This window comes from Lutra lutra, chromosome 8 (assembly GCF_902655055.1).
Source record: "Lutra lutra chromosome 8, mLutLut1.2, whole genome shotgun sequence".
NCBI classification, from domain to species: domain Eukaryota; kingdom Metazoa; phylum Chordata; class Mammalia; order Carnivora; family Mustelidae; genus Lutra; species Lutra lutra.
The window spans coordinates 32,617,930-32,635,505 of record NC_062285.1 but is presented as its reverse complement, the minus strand read 5'-3'; the positions used below and the strand labels follow the sequence as shown (position 1 = coordinate 32,635,505).

General features: G+C 39.0%; 1 protein-coding gene across 2 annotated transcripts in view; it reads right to left on the bottom strand.

The window, feature by feature from the left end:
• Window positions 1-17,576, bottom strand: part of CCNY (cyclin Y) — a 318,012-nt gene that overhangs the window by 17,188 nt on the left and 283,248 nt on the right. The gene's annotated exons all lie outside the window — the stretch shown is intronic.

Genomic DNA, 17,576 nt, shown 5'->3' with positions numbered 1-17,576 from the left:
AACCTAGAGTCCAGCGACCCCTGACAACGAAGAAGGTGAGCTGCTGCAGGAGACCTGAGGCTTCCAGCTCATGCAGCTGGATGGGCAATGCTTTCTGAGACGGGGAGGCCTGTTGGGGGAAGACAGTTACAGGTGGACAGCCCAGAGGACGTTCCCCATTTAGGCGGTGCACACACACCTTGTGAAGCTCGAAGAAAACAGCACTCAGAAATGTGAGTATCTGCGGCACATGAACAGAATTAAGCATGGATCCCAAGGCCTGGGGAGACAGCTTAGGGAGAGAGAAAAGGAGGGGCCAGACCAGAGCCTTAAGAGCCCCTCCTGTTTTAACATCTGGAGAGAGAGTAAAGAGGCAGCAAAGGAGAGGGAGGAATAAAATCTGGTATGTTCTGCTCTTAAGATGTGTAATACTTTGGAGAAAAAGCTACAAGGCAGACAGAGGTGTTTCTAAGTAGCTGCATTAGGCTTACAATATTATACAGGGCTTATAAAAAGGAAATTGATCTCTTTCATAGTGAAAAATAAAAGAAGTAAAAACGCTTCAGGCAGTGACTGTGTGGGCAGAGAGGGGTGAGGAGGCCATGGGGGTGGGGTACTAAGAAGGGAGGGTAGGGAGAGAGACGGAAAAGGGGAGAGAGGAGGAGAAAGAGAGGAAGGGAGGAAAGATAGAAGAAATGAACCTTAATGGAAGCGAAACTCTAGGCCAATAAAGAAAAGTCAGATCAGGGGCTCCTGGGTGGCTCAGTCAGTTAAGAATCTGACTCTTGATTCTGGTTCAGGTCATGATCTCAGGGTTTATGAGATCAAGGCCTGAGTCCTGCTTCACGCTCAGCACAGAGTTTGCTCTGTCTTTCCCTCTGCCTCTCCCTCATCTCTAATAATTAATTAAATAATTTTTAAAAAGAAAAGTCAAACCATCAGCTAGCAGCTCCTCCACAGAGCTTCCCATGGTTCTCCTGATCCCTAAACCATAGGCAGAGAGGAGTCCTACACCGCCTCCAAAGCAGCAGGGGCTCCCTTTTGGCTTCTGTGGCCAGCTCGTACCAGCCAACTGTCTGTGAAACAGGTGCACAGTCAACACCCAGGGAGTCTGTCTGCCGCTCCCACTGAAACAGGGGTTCTTCCAAGATAGGGAGAGGGGGATGGCTGGCACTCAAATGTTTGCTGAATGAGCAAATAGATGGGTTAAGAAGTTCTTTTGCTTAAGAAGGGTTATTATTCCACTTTTAGTCCTTTATTAATGAATAAACAATTTTTTAAATCTTAAAAACCTAGACTCTTAAAGCTAACCTCAGATACCAGGTGTTCCCATGAATGGATCAAGGGGGTACTATACTAAAAGCCAAAATCATGAGAAGAAATTACTAACATATTTCAAATTCCAGATAGCCAATAAACTGCTAAGAAGTCCAGTCTTAAATATACTGGAAAGTAATGAAACAGGAAACCATTATAAGGCAGGTCTACATTGATGTACCAGCAAATTAGTTTGGGTGACCCTTCCACTTACCCCACACCCCCCTGGCTGTGTTTTTCTGAGTATAGTGTAGGTAGTTGCCTTCTCAATCTCTTCACCTAGTAAACCCTAAGTTCCCTGAGGACAATGACCGCGTCTCATTCCCACTTGTGTGCCCAGCATCTAGCCCAATGCTAGGAAAGGGTGTAACCTCAGAGTGCTTGATTCATGGACACATCACCCATGTAAGAGCTCTGGCTCTGGAATCTGGCAACAAGAGGGTACATTTTCATATGAGGGACTGAGTTAAGAATGAGGCCACAAAGAATGGCATCCCAGAAAGGGAACTGCATTGACAAAGGCAGAGTAGATTTAAAGGTGACACTGAGCCCATGGTTTGTGAGCCAGGTGTAGTAGTTCAGAGGAGGACTGAGTCCACTCTGCTGTGCCAAGCACAGAAAGGCAAGAAGACCTTCCAAGAAGCCCCAGGAAGTCACACAGCATGGCATTCTTAACAACATTATAGCATCTTTGTGGGAGTTTCCAAGCCTCTCTTGGTGAACAGCAACGTAACAGCATTTGGTTGTGACACTTACTGGTGAGAAAAAGTAGGTCACTGACCAGAGCTCAACGATATTTTCAATTTTTGAAGATTTTACTTTTTAATGGCATTTATTATATTAAATGAGCAAAAAGAGTGGGCTAATGTTTTAGATCATGACTCTCGTTTGTGTGAAAATTGTCGTTCTTCAGGTAAAGATCCGGGCCAGGTCAAGCAAACTGCAGCCAGACTCTGACCTTGGGACCCCAGACTGCATCTTTTACAAAGGTGGACAACGAACTCTTCATTCTCCATCAAGAAGAACTACACTTGGGGTGCCTGGGTGGCTCAGCTGCTTAAGTGACTGCCTTCGGCTCAGGTCATGATCCTGGAGTCCTGGGATCGAGTTCCGCATCCCACTCCCTGTTCCATGGGGCAGTCTGCCGCTCCCTCAGACCCTCCCCGCTGCTTGTGCTTGCACTCTCTCACTCTTTCTCTTTCTCAAATGAATACAAAAAAAAAAAAATCTTAAAAAAAAAAAAAGAGCTACACTTGTGGTGAGCACAGCATAAAGAATAGACTTATCAAATCACTATGCTGTACATGTGCAACAAATCCAACACTGTGTGTCAACTACACTCAAAATAATTAAAAAATTAAAAATTAAAAAAGAATCACAAAATATATAATAATACGAATTAAGAGCAGAAAACTAAGACTGGACCTAAGTAAGTCTTCAGCTTTTTAAAGCATGAGACAAAGGCAGCTGTGGAAACAATGTTCACCCTAAGACTCTATTCCTTTACACAGACAAGGTATGCAAATCTTGCCAAGCTTCCCACTGAAACAGATTCTCACTGGCTCGGTGCAAGTGGGTGGCTACTCAATTTTCTTCTTACCTACTTTATACCACAGTTAGTAGACTTATTAATAAGTATGTTAATGATATTTACAGTAACATTTAATACTAAAAAAGAACAAAAAGAATTCCATGTCTGATATTCCACTAGGGCTAACTAAAGGAATTAGGTATTACAATACACTCCATTACCAAGGGAAGGCAGCTGTTATGCTGGGAGATGAGGCATTCATAATAAGCTCCACTTAATAGCATGTAATTTAGCAGAACTTGTCAGTAAGGCCATATTCAAGGGTCAGCTTCAATTTCTTTAGTAAACTCCCAGTTGGATATTTTAATTCTCTGCCAAGTAAAATAATAATTGATTTTGCCTAAACAATATTCTTAGACCATTCATTGCTAATAGGACAAGCTTGTTCAATTAAATTTTCAGATTTAAATTCATGAGAAGGACTATCCTAGGAGTCTCTAGAAAATACAGGTTAGTGAGCAATTATAGAGTAATGAAAAGCATTCAGCTGACTGCATGTAACAAAACTGTTCAAAAGCATGGGGGGGGGAATAAAATGCAAACTCTTGGAATCAAGGATATATACTAAAACCTTGATGATAATGAAATTATTCCAAACTGATTTGAGAGCATTAATCTAGGACTACCAGAGAACACAGTGATGTAGGAGGACCCAAAGCTCACCTCCTCCCATGGATACAATTAAGTAACACCCACATCAGTGTGAATAACCCAGAAAACAACCTGAAGACTGGCAGAACAAACTCTCCACAGCTAAATGTAGAGAAGAGGACACAGTGAAGAGGGTAGCAAGGGCAGAGAAATGGCTGGGAGCCAAATGGACTCACAGGGGCTGTCCCCAGGAGGGAGGGACGTATGGGCATGGAGAGGGGGAGAGAAACAGACCCTCACACCAGGGAGCCTGCAGGGGAAACCCACAAGGGAAAGACACATCCTAGCAACAATAGGCTTTGGAAACCAGAGGGGCCAAATTTTGCAATTTCTTTCAACCAGTGGGGCTTAACACCTAGAACTTTAAACATCAGTGGTCTCAGCTCTGGGAGAGTAGGCAGGGTAAAAGGAAACTGAGTCTCTGCCCTTAGCACAATAAACAGCCCCGCAGAAATACAGCAACAAAGAGCAGTTTGAAAAAACCATTAGGGGAGGAAGATTTGCTTACTAATTCAAGCACGTCTAGAGGGGCAGAAACCCTTGGGAGACTTCCCCAGGAACAAAGGAGCTGGCAGGGGCCATTTCCCTCCCCTGCCCCCTAGCCAAAACACAAGGGCATGTGCTGGAACTAGCACAGTGCAAACATGCTCCCACCTAACTTGCTTAACAGCACCCCCCACACCCCCACATTCTCCTGTGGACATGCCCCCTCCAGCCAGGCATCTGCTCCCACAGGAGGCCCAAGCAAACCTTGCTAACACTGTGTGTCCCAGCTGCTTCTGCAGATCTGCCCCCTCCAACCAGCAGGCCTAAGTCCCCAAAGCTAAGGTCCCCTACCTTAGTGGACCAGCACAAACCTTGCTAACAATGCCCACCTGCACCCACGTTCTCCTGCAGTCCTGTTTCCTCCAGCATGTTTTTGGCCAGAGCCCCTCCAATGTGGTGCTACAACCCTGGCAGTGTGCAAAGAGCCCCAACAGGGGCTAGCACAACCCCAAAGTGACTTCCACCCCAGGGACAGAGGAAGATAACCTCATATACCAGTCCGACTGTGACCCCAGCAGTGGCCTAAGGACAGATATCTGGTATGACTGCAATACCTCCTTCCCCTCCTCCCCGCCCCCCACACAACCAACACTTCTCAAGGGACAAAACAGGGAAAGCATCTGCCACTGGGTGCTACTACATCTCTGGCAAATGCCTGGGCTGACTCAACTCAAGCCCAAGGCAGTCCCAGACTGGCCTATGTAGGAACCAAACCTTCCCAAAACAAGCAAAATGAGACACTGCAGGCTACTGGACTAAAAGCAAAAGTGGCTTAGCCACAATAGCAGGACACACACAACACACCCAGGAGACCCTCCAGCGAAGCAACAGGTTCTGGGGAATAGGGAACACCGTACTGCAGGGCACTACTTCTTTACAAGATCACGACTTTCAACAGCAGGAGACATGGGTGACTTTCCAAAAACATAGAAACAGACACAGACACAAAATGAGGAGACAGAGGAATATGCCCCAAATCAAGGGAAAAAAAAAACACACACAGCAAGAGAGTTAAATAAAACAGAGATAATATGCATGATAGAGAATTCAAAGTAATGGTCATAAAGATACTCACTGGACTTGAGAAAAGGGTGCAAGACTTCAGTGAGACCGTCAATAAAGAGACAGAAAACATAAAAAAAAGAACCAATCAGAGATGAAAAACTTAACATCTGAAATTAAAAATACACTAGATGAATAGCAGACTAGAGGAAGCAGAACTGACCATCATCTGAAGGACAGAGTAACAGAAAGTAATTGAGCTGAATAGGAGAGAAAAAAATAATAAAAAATATGTAATGACATTCACATTACAGAGATCCCACAAGGAGATGACAGAAGGAAAGTAAGGCAGAAAATTTAGTTTTCAGCTGAAAACTTCCTGAATCTAGGGAAGGAAACAGAAATCCAGATCCAGGAAGCACAGAGAGCCCCCAGCAAAATCAACCCAAAGAGATCCACATTAAGACACAGAGTAATTAAAATGGCAGAAAGTGATGACAGAGAATGTGAAAAGTAGCAACAGAAAAGAAGACATTTACATATGTGGGAAACCCTATAATCTGGTTATCGGCAGATTTTTCAGCAGAAACTTTGCAGGCCAGAAAACAGTGGTATGATATATTCAAAGAGCTGAAAGGAAACAACCTGCAGCCAGTCCTTCAGAACAGGAGAGATAAAGAGTTTCCTAGACAAACAAAAGTTAAAGGAACTCACGACCACTAAACAGCCCTACAGGAAATGTTCAAAGGGGATTCACTGAGTGGAAAAGAAAGACCATAAGCAGAGGTAAAAAAAAAAAAAAAAAAAAAAGTAGGAAGCACAAAAGGAGTAAAATTAAGTATATCTATAAAAATCAGTCAAGGGGTTCACAGAATTAAAAGGAAGTAAAGTATGACACCACATACCTAAAATGTAACAGGGAGAAGAGTAAAGAATGGGTTCAAACTTAAGTGATGATCAATTTCATATAGACTGCTATATGCAGAAGATGTTATACTCAACTCTAATGGTAACCACAAATCAAAAACCAGTAATAGATGTTAATATACCAATAATAAAAATGTAAACATGTAAACATGTAAAAAATAAATCACTAAAGAAAGCCACCAAAATGTGAACAAAAAGAGCAAGAGAAGGGACAGAGAAGACTACAAAAATAACCATAAAACAAGTAAGAAAGTGGCATTAAGTCACTGTCAATAATTACTTCAAATGTAAATGGCCTAAACACTCCAAAAAAAGATACAGGGTGACAGAATGGATAAAAAAGTAAGACCCACCTATATGCTGCCTACAAAAACTCATTTCAGACCTAAAGACACATGAAGATTGAAAGTGAAGGGATGGAAAAGTATTTATCATGCAAATGGAAGTGAAAAGAAAGCTGGGGTAGCAGTAGTCATATATGACAAAATGAACTTTAAAACAAAGACTTTAACAACAGACAAAGAAGGGCACTATATAATTATAAAGGGAAAAATCCAACAAGAAAATATAACAATTGTACATATTTTATGCACCTTACATGGGAACACCCAAATATCTAAAGCAGCTAATAACAAACATAAAGTAATCGATAGTATTAATAGTAGGGCACTTTAATACCCCATTCACAGCAATTGGTAAATCTTAATCCAAACAAAAAGTCAATAAGGAAATACTGGCTTTGAATGACACACTGGACAAGATGAATCTGTTATATTCAGAATATTCCACCCTAAAACAGCAGAATAAACATTCTTTGTAAGTGCACATGAATTATTCTCCTGAATAGGTCATATATTAGGCTACAAAACAAATCTCAACAAATTCAAAAAGACTGAAGTCATACATGCATCTTTTCTTACCATCTGCTATGAAACTAGAAATCAACAACAACAAAAAATCTGGAAACAACACAAATACATGGAGATTAAATAACATTCTACTAAACAATGAATAGGTCAACCAAGGAATCAAAAAGGAAATCAAAAAATAATAACGACAAATGAATTTGAAAATACAATAGTCCAAAATATTTGGGATGCAGCAAAAGAGGAAAGAGGCAAGTTCATAGCAATACAGGCCTACCTCAAAAAGCAAGAAAACTCTCAAATAACCAACCTAACCTTACATCTGAAGGAACTAGAAAAACAAGTCCAAACAAGCCTCCTCCCCCCGCCAAAATATGAAGAAGAACCAAATAAAGATTAAGGCAGAAATAAACAAAATAGATACTACTAGCAATAGAAAAGATCAATGAACTCAGGAGCTGGTTCATTGGAAAGATCAACAAAATTGATATACCTTTAGCCAGCCTCACAAAAAAAAAAAAAAGAGAGAGAAAGAGAGAGGACTCAAATTCAGAAATGAGAGAAACAATAACCAACACCACAAAAAATAATTATAAAAGAATATTATGAAATATTATAAGCCAACAAATTGAACAATGTAGAAGAAATGAATAAATTTCTAGAAACTTATAACCTCCCAAAACTGAATCAGGAATAAAAAATTTGAACAGACTAATTACCAGCAATGAAACTGATTCAGTAATCAAAACACTCCTAAGAAATAAAAGTCCAGGACCTGATGGCTTCATAAGTAAATTCTATCCAACATTTAAAGAAGAGTTAATACCTTTAAAAAAGAAGAAGAAGAAGAAGAGTCAACACCTATTTCTCTCAAAATATTCCAAAAAAGGAGAAGAGGAAGGAAAGGTTATGAGACCAACATTGTCCTGATTACCAAAACCAGATAAAGACAACATAGAAAAGGAGAACTACAGGCCAATACCTCTGATGAACATAGAGGAAAATAGCGAACCCTCAACAAAATGTTAGCAAACTAAATCCAACGATACAGTAAAAAATCATTTACCACCATCAAGTGCGATTTGGGATGCAAGGGTAGTTCAGTATTTGCAAATCAATCAATGTGATACATCACATTAACAAGAAAGAATAAAAATCATATGATCATTTCAAAAGACAAAGAGGAGGCATTTGACAAAGTACAATATCCATTCATGATAAAAATCCTCAACAAAGTACGTTTAGAGGAAAAATGCCTCAACACAATAAAGGCCTTATAAGAAAAACCCACAACTAATAATATCCTCAGCCTTTCCCCTAAGGTGAAGAATAAGACAAGGATGTACATTCTCACTTTTATTCTACATAGTATTGGAAAACCTAGACACAGCAATCAGACAACAAAAAGAAATAAAAGGCATCCAAGCCACTACGGAAGAAGTAAAACTTTAACTATTTGTAGATGACATACCAGGACAATACATACAGAAAACCTGAAAACCCCCACCCAAAAACTGCTAGAATTGACAAATTCAGCAAAGTCAAGGGTACAAAAATCAATGTACAGAAATCTTGCATTTCTACACACCAATTAGGAAGCAACAGAAAGAATACAACCCCATTTAGAAGTGTACCAAAAACAGTAAGATACCTAGATATAAATCTACCCAAAAAGGTGAAAGATCTGTACTCTGAAAACTATAAAATACTGATAAAGAAACTGAAGGTGAAACCAAGAAATGGAAAGACATTCCATGCTCATGGATTGAAAGAACAAATACTGTTAAAATGCCTATACTATCCAAAGCAATTTACACATTTAATGCAATCCCTAACAAAACAGCAACAGCATTTTTCACACAACTAGAACAAATAATCCTAAAATTTGTATGGAACCACAAGACACCAAAGTTATCTTGAAACAGAAAAGCAAACCTGGAAGCATCCCAATCCCAGACTTCAAGTTCTATTACAAAGTGAAATAATCAAAACAGTATGGTACTGGCAAAAAATAGACACATAGATCAACAGAACAGAACAGAAGACCCAAAAATAAACCCACAATTATATGGTCAATTAATTGTCAACAAAGCAGGAAAGAATATCCAATGAAAAAAAGTCTCTTCAATAAACGGTGCTGGGAAAACTGGACAGCCAGATGCAAAAGAATGAAACTGGACCATTTTCTTATACCATACACAAAAATAAATCCAAAATGGACTAAACAACAAAATGTGAAACCTGAAACCATAAAAACCATATAAGACAACACAGACAGTAACTTCTTTGATGTCAGGCATAGCAAGTTTTTGTTTTAGATATGCTTCCTGAATCAAGGAAAACAAAAGCAGAAATAAACTCTTGGGACTATATCAAAATAAAAAGCTTCTGCACAGCAGAAGAAACAATCAACAAAACTAAAAGCCAACCTACACAATGGGAGGAAATAATTGCAAATGGCATATCCAATAAAAGGTTAGCATCCAAAATATATAAAGAATTTAGAAAACTCAATACCCAAAAACCAAATATTCCAATTTAAAAAATGGGCAGAAGACATGAACAGACATTTCCCCAAAGGAGACATACAGATGGCCAACAGACACATGAAAAGATGTTCATCATCACCTACCATCAGAGAAATGCAAATCGAAACCACAATGAGGCACCACCTTAAACTTGTCAGAAAGGCAAAAATCAACAATATAAGACATAACAGGTGTTAGCGAGAATGTGAAGAAACAAAGAACGCTCATGCACTGTTGGTGGAAATGCAAACTGGTACAGCTTATGTGGAAAACAGCATGGAGGTTCCTCAAAAAGTTAAAAATGGAAATACTCTATATGATCCTGCAATCACACTACTGAGTATTTAGCCAAAGAACACAAAAACACTAATTCAAATGGATACATGCACCCCAATGTTTACTGTGGCATTATTTACAATAACCAAATTACCGAAGCAGCCGAAGTGTCCACTGATTGATGAATGGATAAAGAAGATGTGGTATATACATACACAAACAAAGACACACACACAATGGAGTATTATTCAGCCATAAAAAAAGAGAATGAAATCTTGCCATTTGCGACAACATGGGTGGAGCCTGAATATAATGCTAAGCAAAATAAGTCAGTCAGAGAAAATAAATACCGTATGACTTCACTCATATGTGCAATTTAAGAAACAAAACAAACAAGCAAAGGGAAAAAAAAGAAAAAGACAAACCAAGAGACAAACTCTTAATTATAAAGAACAAACTAATGGTTATCAGAGGGGAGGGTGGCAGGGGGATGAGTTAAATAGGTGATAGGGATTAAGGTGTGCACTTGTAATAAGCAAAGATGTATGGAATTGCTGAATCACTATATTGTACACCTGGAACTAATATAACACTGTAAATTAACTAAATGTAATTAAAATAAAAACCTAAAAGAACAAAAAAGTCTGAGAAACAATTACAGACAAGAGGAGCCTAAGGAGATATGACAACTAAATATAATATGGTATCCTGGATGAGATCCTGGGAAAGAGAAGGGACAATGGGTAAAACTAAGGAAATGTGAATAAAGCATGAACTGTAGTTAATCACTATCAGTTCTTTAATTGTAACAAATACACACATATAAGAGGCCAAAAATAATGTTATAGATGTTATATAATATTACAGATGTTAGAAATAAACTAGGTTTGAGGTATATGGGAACTCTGTACTATCTTTGCAATTCCTATATATCTAAAATTAAGAACTAACTCAAGAAAATGTATTAATAAAAATGAAAATGCAACATATGAAAATTTATGTAAAATACCTGAAGCTTAGAGGGATATTTATTAAATCCCCACGTTAAAAAAGGAGAAATCTCAATTTAATAACCTAACCTTCCACCTTAAGCTGTAATTTCTTTAGTTTAATTCCTGCTTGGGTATTTTAATTCTCTACCAAGTAAAATAATATACAATTGATTTTTCTAAACAGTATTTGTAAGTAACCAGAAGAAAAAGAAGAGCAAACTAGACCTAAAGTAAGCAGGAGGAAGGAATTAATAAAGATTAGAGTGGAAATAAATGAAATAGATAACAGAAAAATAGAAAATCAATATAACTAAATGTTGGTTCTTTAGAAAGATCACTAAAATTGATAAACCTTTAGCCAGATCAATCAAGAAAAAAAGAAAGAAGACTAAAATTAGTAAAAGCAGACATTACAATAGACTTAACAGAAATAAAAATTATAAGGGAATACTATAAACAACTATTATCCAACAAACTGGATAACTTAGATGAAATGGACAAATTCCTAAATGACACAAACTAACTGAAGAAGAAATAGAAAATTGGAATAGACTCATAATAAGGAAAGAGACTGAATTTATAATATAAAAACTTCCAACAAAGAAAAATCCTGACCAAAACGGCTTCAGTAGTGAATTCTACCAAACATTTAAAATCAGAATTAACACCAATCCTCAAACTCTTCAGAAAAACAGAAAGGCCCGGTGGTGTGCATTAAGGAGGGCACATATTGCATGGAGCACTGGGGCACTGGGTGTTATATGTAAACAATGAATCTTGGAACACTACATCAAAAACTAATGATGTATGGTATGATGACTAACATAACACAATAAAAAATGAAAATTAAAATTTAAAAAAAAGAAAGAAAAAGAAAAACAGCAAGGGAAGGAATGCTTCCTAATCATGAGGTCAGCATTATGCTGATTCCAAAACCGAAGAGATCACAATACACTCAAAGGGCAATATCCCCTACAAATATAAATGCAACAATTCTCAACAAAAATTAGTAAACCAAATCCAGCAACACATAAAAATAATTATATACCACAACCATGTGGGTAATTTATCCCAGGAATGCAAGGTTGGTTTTAACATATCAATAAAGTAAAGGAAAAACCACATGATCAATCTCAATACATGCAGGAGAAGCATCTGACAGAATCTAATACTCTTTTAAGAAAAACAAAACAAAACTCCACAAATTAGGAACACAAGGGAACTTCCTCAACTTGACAGAAGGCATCTATGAAAAACCCACAGCTAACTTACCCAACAGAAAAGGACGGAAAGCTTTCCCTACAAGATTTTGAACAAAACAAGGATGCGCACTCTCACTACTTCTATTCAACACTATGCTAGAGGTCTAGCTAAGACAAATATGCCAGAAAAACCAGGAAAAACCATCCAGCTTAGAAAGGAAGAAGTGAAACTGTATCTGTTTGCTGATGGCATGACCTTCCATATCAAAAATTCTAAGGAATCTAGTAAAATACTATTAGGACTAAAATGAGTTCAGCAATGTGGAAGGATACAAGATGAATCTACAAAAATAAATTATATTCCTATACATTAGCAATAAACAATCTGAAAATGAAAATTAAGAAAACAATTCCACTTACTATTACATGAAACAGAATACCTAGGAATAAATTTTATGAAGAAGTGCTAGACTTGTGCACTGAAAACTATAAAACTGCTTAAAGAAAATGAAGAAAATCTAAAAGGAAAGACATCCCATGTTCCCAGACTAGAAGACTTACTAGTGTTAAGACTAAAATAGTCCCCAAATTGATCTACATATTCAATGTTGTCCCTGACAAAATCCTAGCTGGTTTTGTTTCTGTTTGTTTGTTTGCAGAAACTAGCAAGCTGATTTTAAAATTGAAAATGTAAGGGTCACAGAATAGCTAAAAAATCTTGAAGAACACAGTTGGAAGATTCAGAGAAATACTTTCTCTTTTTTCTTTTTGAGAGAGAGTGGGAGAGTGAGGGGAGGGGCAGACAGAGAGAGAGAACCTTAAGCAGGCTCCATGCCCAGCACAGAGCCCAATCACAAGATCTAAGGCAAAATCAAGAGTCAGACGCTTAACTGACTGAGCCACCCAGGTGCCCTGAGAGTTACACTTTCTAACTTCGACTACAAAGCTATGATAATCAAGACAGTGTGGTGTGGACATTAGGAAATACAAACAGACCAATGAAATAAAACTGAAAGTCCAGAAATAAACTTGCCCATTTATGGTCAACTGATTTTTGACAAGAGTTATAAAACAATTCAATGAGGAAAGGACAGTCTCTTCAACAAATGGCACTGCAACAACTGGATATCCACATGCAAAGGAATAAATCTGGATCCCTACCTCACAAAAATGAGTTCAAAATGGATCATACCTAAATGTATATACCTAAAATTACATAATTCCTAAAAGAAGACATCAGAGTAAATCACATCACCCTGTGTTATTTAATGGTTTCTTAGATACAACACCAAAAACACAAAAGAAAAAATACATACAGATTGGGCTTTATGAAGATGAAAAACCTATATTGTAAATGATACTATTAAGAAAGTGAATGACAACAGAGAGAATAGGAGAAGATACTTGTGAATCATTACCTGACAAGGGACTTTTAAGGCAGAACATATAAAGAACTCTTACAATTCAATAATAAAAAGACAACCCAATTTAAAAATGGGCAAAGAATTTGAATAGACATTTCTCCAAAGAAGATAAACAAACGCCCAATAAACACACGGAAAGATGCTCAACACTTCACACCTACTAGAATGGCTAACATCAAAAAAGACAACAACAAGTGTTGGCAAGGATATTATGTGGAGAAACTGGAACCTTCCTATTACAGAACTGCCAAGTAGAATGTAAAATGGTACCACCACACAGAAAAACAAACTGTTCCTCAAAAAAATTAAAGACTTACCATATGACCCAGCAATTCCACTCTTAGGTATATAGCAAGAGAAATGAAAATATATGCCTACTCAAAAAAAAAAAAAAAATGTGCACAAATGTTCACAGTAGCATTATTCATAATAGCTAAAAAACAGAAACTCATATGTCCATTAACTGATGAATGAATAAACAAAATGGAAGATTATTTAGCAATAAAAAAGAATGAAATACTCTACATGTTACAAAATGGATTATGTTTAAAAACATTACAGTAAGTGAAAAGCCAGTCACAAAAGGCTATATTGTATCAATTTGTTCTACGAAATGCCTAAAATAGGCAAATCCCTTGAGAAAGAAAATAGAATGGTGGGGTTATCTGGGTCTAGAATAGGGTCTGGGGATGGGGAGTGGCTGCTAAAGGGTTTCTTTATGGGATGATGAAAATATTCTGAAATTAGGCTGTGGTGATGGTTGCACAAGATACCAAAAAACCACTGAAGCGCTTACTTTAAATAAGGGGATTTTATGGTAAGTTAAACTATATCTCAATAAAGCTACAAAAAAGAAGAAATTAATAAAAAGGTAATACATCTTGTCTGGTTAGTCCCATTTGTTGCCATCCCCATTTCTTCTCCACTCCCACTTTTTTTTTATGCCCGACTCCTCTCTATCAGCTACTAACTAACTTCCTCTCTCTCTCCTATCACCCATCACTGCAGCCCTCCAGATAGAACCAACCTTATAGGCAACACTCAGGGGATCAGCTGAGCAATGTCCCCAGACCAATGACTTCACCACCCTCCCGTCAGAAGGCTTACCTTAATACCTTAAGCAAAATAGCAGAACAGGAGTGTAAAGTTATAAAACTCCCAGCGTAGGAGAAGACTACCACAAGTAGCTCCTGAATGTTCCCCCTATGTTTCAGGCAAAGTGCAAGGCATATCAATACCACTTTCAATTACCTCAGGAGTAGGCAGTTATTCTACACTTACTTTGATATTTAATATTTATTAGGCACCCAGCCTTGTTCCAGATGTTGGTCACAGTGCAGTGAACAAGAAAGACAAAAACATTTTTTAAAAAACCTCTTAATCATGGAACGTATAAACAAAATAGGATAAACATGTAAAACATAAAAAAATGTTAATTGGTGACAAGTGCTATGAAGAAAAACAAAGCAGGAAATGATGAGAAAGGAATGTGGGGGAGGAGGGAGATTACAATTCAAAGTATGATGGCCTCGAGGACGTGCCCTTTGAGCAAAGACTTGAAGGAAGGCAGGGTGGCGCCACATGCGTTTAGGGAAAGAGGATTCCAGGCAGCGGTGTCACGTGCCAAAGTCCCAAGGCAGGTACTGGTATGAAGAGAGGCAGCTGAACTGAAATGAAAGGTGGCCTAACCCTGCTATAGGTTACATAAGGGCCTTCTCTGTGTCTTTCTTGAGGAAGATGAGGAACCACTGAAGGTTTTGAACAGAGTAAGAAAAACAATGGTTCAGGACAGAGCCCGGGGCCCCTCTGTCCTATCACCTCTGGGTCATGACTGCTCTAAGAGTAAACATCTGACCTGAAGGAACTGGGTTAGTCACTGATAAAGCCAATCAAAATTCATCCCCTCTCCAAAATCTGAACTAAACCCAAGAGGTTGAATTAGCCAGTGTTGGGCCTTCAGTGCAAAAGTGATGGACAGTCAAGGTTAGGGCAGTTACTTCCCTGCCACGTCCAACCAGCCAGAAACCAACCTGAAATTCAATATTGCAAACCCAAAGGGAAGAGCAGAGACAAGAAGAGGCAGCCCCAGAAAGGAGACGGATAGAGGAACCTGTTATAGGGTGAGTACACAGATATATGGGATTCATGAACCTTCCAGTAAATCTCCTGCCTTGGCCTCTTTGTGTGGGTTTCTCATCCTTATAGTCAAAATCCCTGGCTTAGACAGGGAGCTGTATTTTGTTATCCAAGCATCACACATGGGACTGAAATGGCTGTCTGTTCATAGCTCTAAGTTTAACCCAGCTCTAATAACCCCTGCAGGAAAGGACGGGCTCTACAGAGGGGCAGCTGGGCACCATGGCCTTCTACCCAACCCCGGCTCCCCACAGCTATGGGTGGGAATATTACACAATGCCCCTAAGTGAAAACTTATCAGAAATCAGCAAAGAGTGATTTCAGTTACCTATCCCCTTTAATTTCCTCATGTGTCAATATCAATGGCAGAGCTTTCCCAATATTCTGCTAGGCTAAAAACATACATTTGGTGATGTAAAGTTACTGTGACTCTTTTAGAATAAAGTTAATTAAGCTGTGAAATACTTGCTTTGCAGTAACTAGGTTCTGAGTATTTGAAGGTCCTGGAAGCTGTCTTACCACAGGCAGGCTACAGTTTTGTTCCTTGTGGGCAACAGGGCTGCAGCTAACTTGCTGTCCTCCCCGCACCACCAGCCTCCTCCTGGGCAGCATGCCAGGATGCCAAGAGAATGCCCAGGAGAAAGGCAGAGGTTAATGCTTCTCTGTCTACTCAGACTGAACCTTCTCTGAATGGCTGCTTCCAATTCCAAGGGACACAGCAAAGGGAAGAATTATCACACAAGGGTCTAGCTCAGAGCACGCATAGATCCGCCTTCTGCCCACAGGCATGCAGGCTGACCCTTGGCCTCACAAGCAGCAGCACAGCAGCAGCAGCCGGGGGGTCAGTCTGCAGTGCTGTACCCACCACACAGGACCCCAAAGCTGCTCATCTTTAGGCTGGAACTACCAAGACCTCAAAACGAGCTAACCTCCTGCTAAACACCAGTTTATCTAAGAGGACAAGTGAAGATTTCAGTAGTTATAATTACTGACAAAAATGCACCACTCCTACAGCACTCCAAAGACATGAATTAACCAATCCTCCCTGTCACCCTTGGAAATGGAATGCACTTTAGATGTTCTCTCAACATCTCTGCCAAAGCTGGGAGTGGCAGGGATTAAAATCTCAGCTCTCTGTCCTCCACAGGACACTAACCTCTTCATGCTAATAAGTCTAAACAATCAAGTCACAGTCAGGTCATAATTTTCTTAAGAATTAAAGGTTAAAAAAAAAATCCCCACCATGTTCCATCCACAGCAGCTTCAAAATAAATCATCATGGCATGAAAGTTTAGTACGAATCTCATCTGTGGGTTCATCTGGTTTTCTTACCCTCCTTTTCTCTTTATCACCATTTCCCTTTACAACAATTTCAACCCTGTTTCCCTGCTGCATGTTTTTGTAAGAACTTGAAATCCACTGGGTGAACAACTAAGCCATAAATATACTTCTCACATAGGACCGAAGAGCTATTATCATTCCAAATACCCAATGATTACTTGCTCAATGTCTGTTTTACCCATTAGGTGGCAAGTTCAGTGAGAGAAAGCCTGAACACACAAACGACAAACCACTGAATGAATAAACAAACAGGTTTACTATTGAATTAGCTGAAGGGCATAAAGCTCTTAGTGTCGCAGAGATACAAAGGGTCCTTGGGTGGCCTGTAAACTTTCTAGTGGACAACAATCTCTTCTCAGAAGCAACAGGGAATGGCTTTCTGCTCTCCCTCTGGGAGGGCTCACTCACAGGCACAGCTAACTGCTTATCTGAGTTGCATGCAATGTAAAATAAAAGGTCAGCAAGAATGGGTTCTACTGTCCATCTATTTCCCAAATGAGATTTGACCTAAATAGCCCCTAAAGTTTTAAGAATCTAAGTAAGATTATAGATTTTTATCTCTGTGAGTCTTAAAGTACACGTCCATGTTGTCTCTATCTTACAAACACATTATTGACACAAAAATCACAAAAAAGAAGGCAGCAACATATAGTACCTCTTCCTATAACAGGAGTCACAGAGGATGTATGTGTTCATCACATCTTCTTAATGTCATGAAAACCTTTGCAGGGTTTAACAGGAAACCGGGACATTAGTAGGGAGTAAGTGGCCTTGGTCCTTCTTACTCCCCTTTAGCCC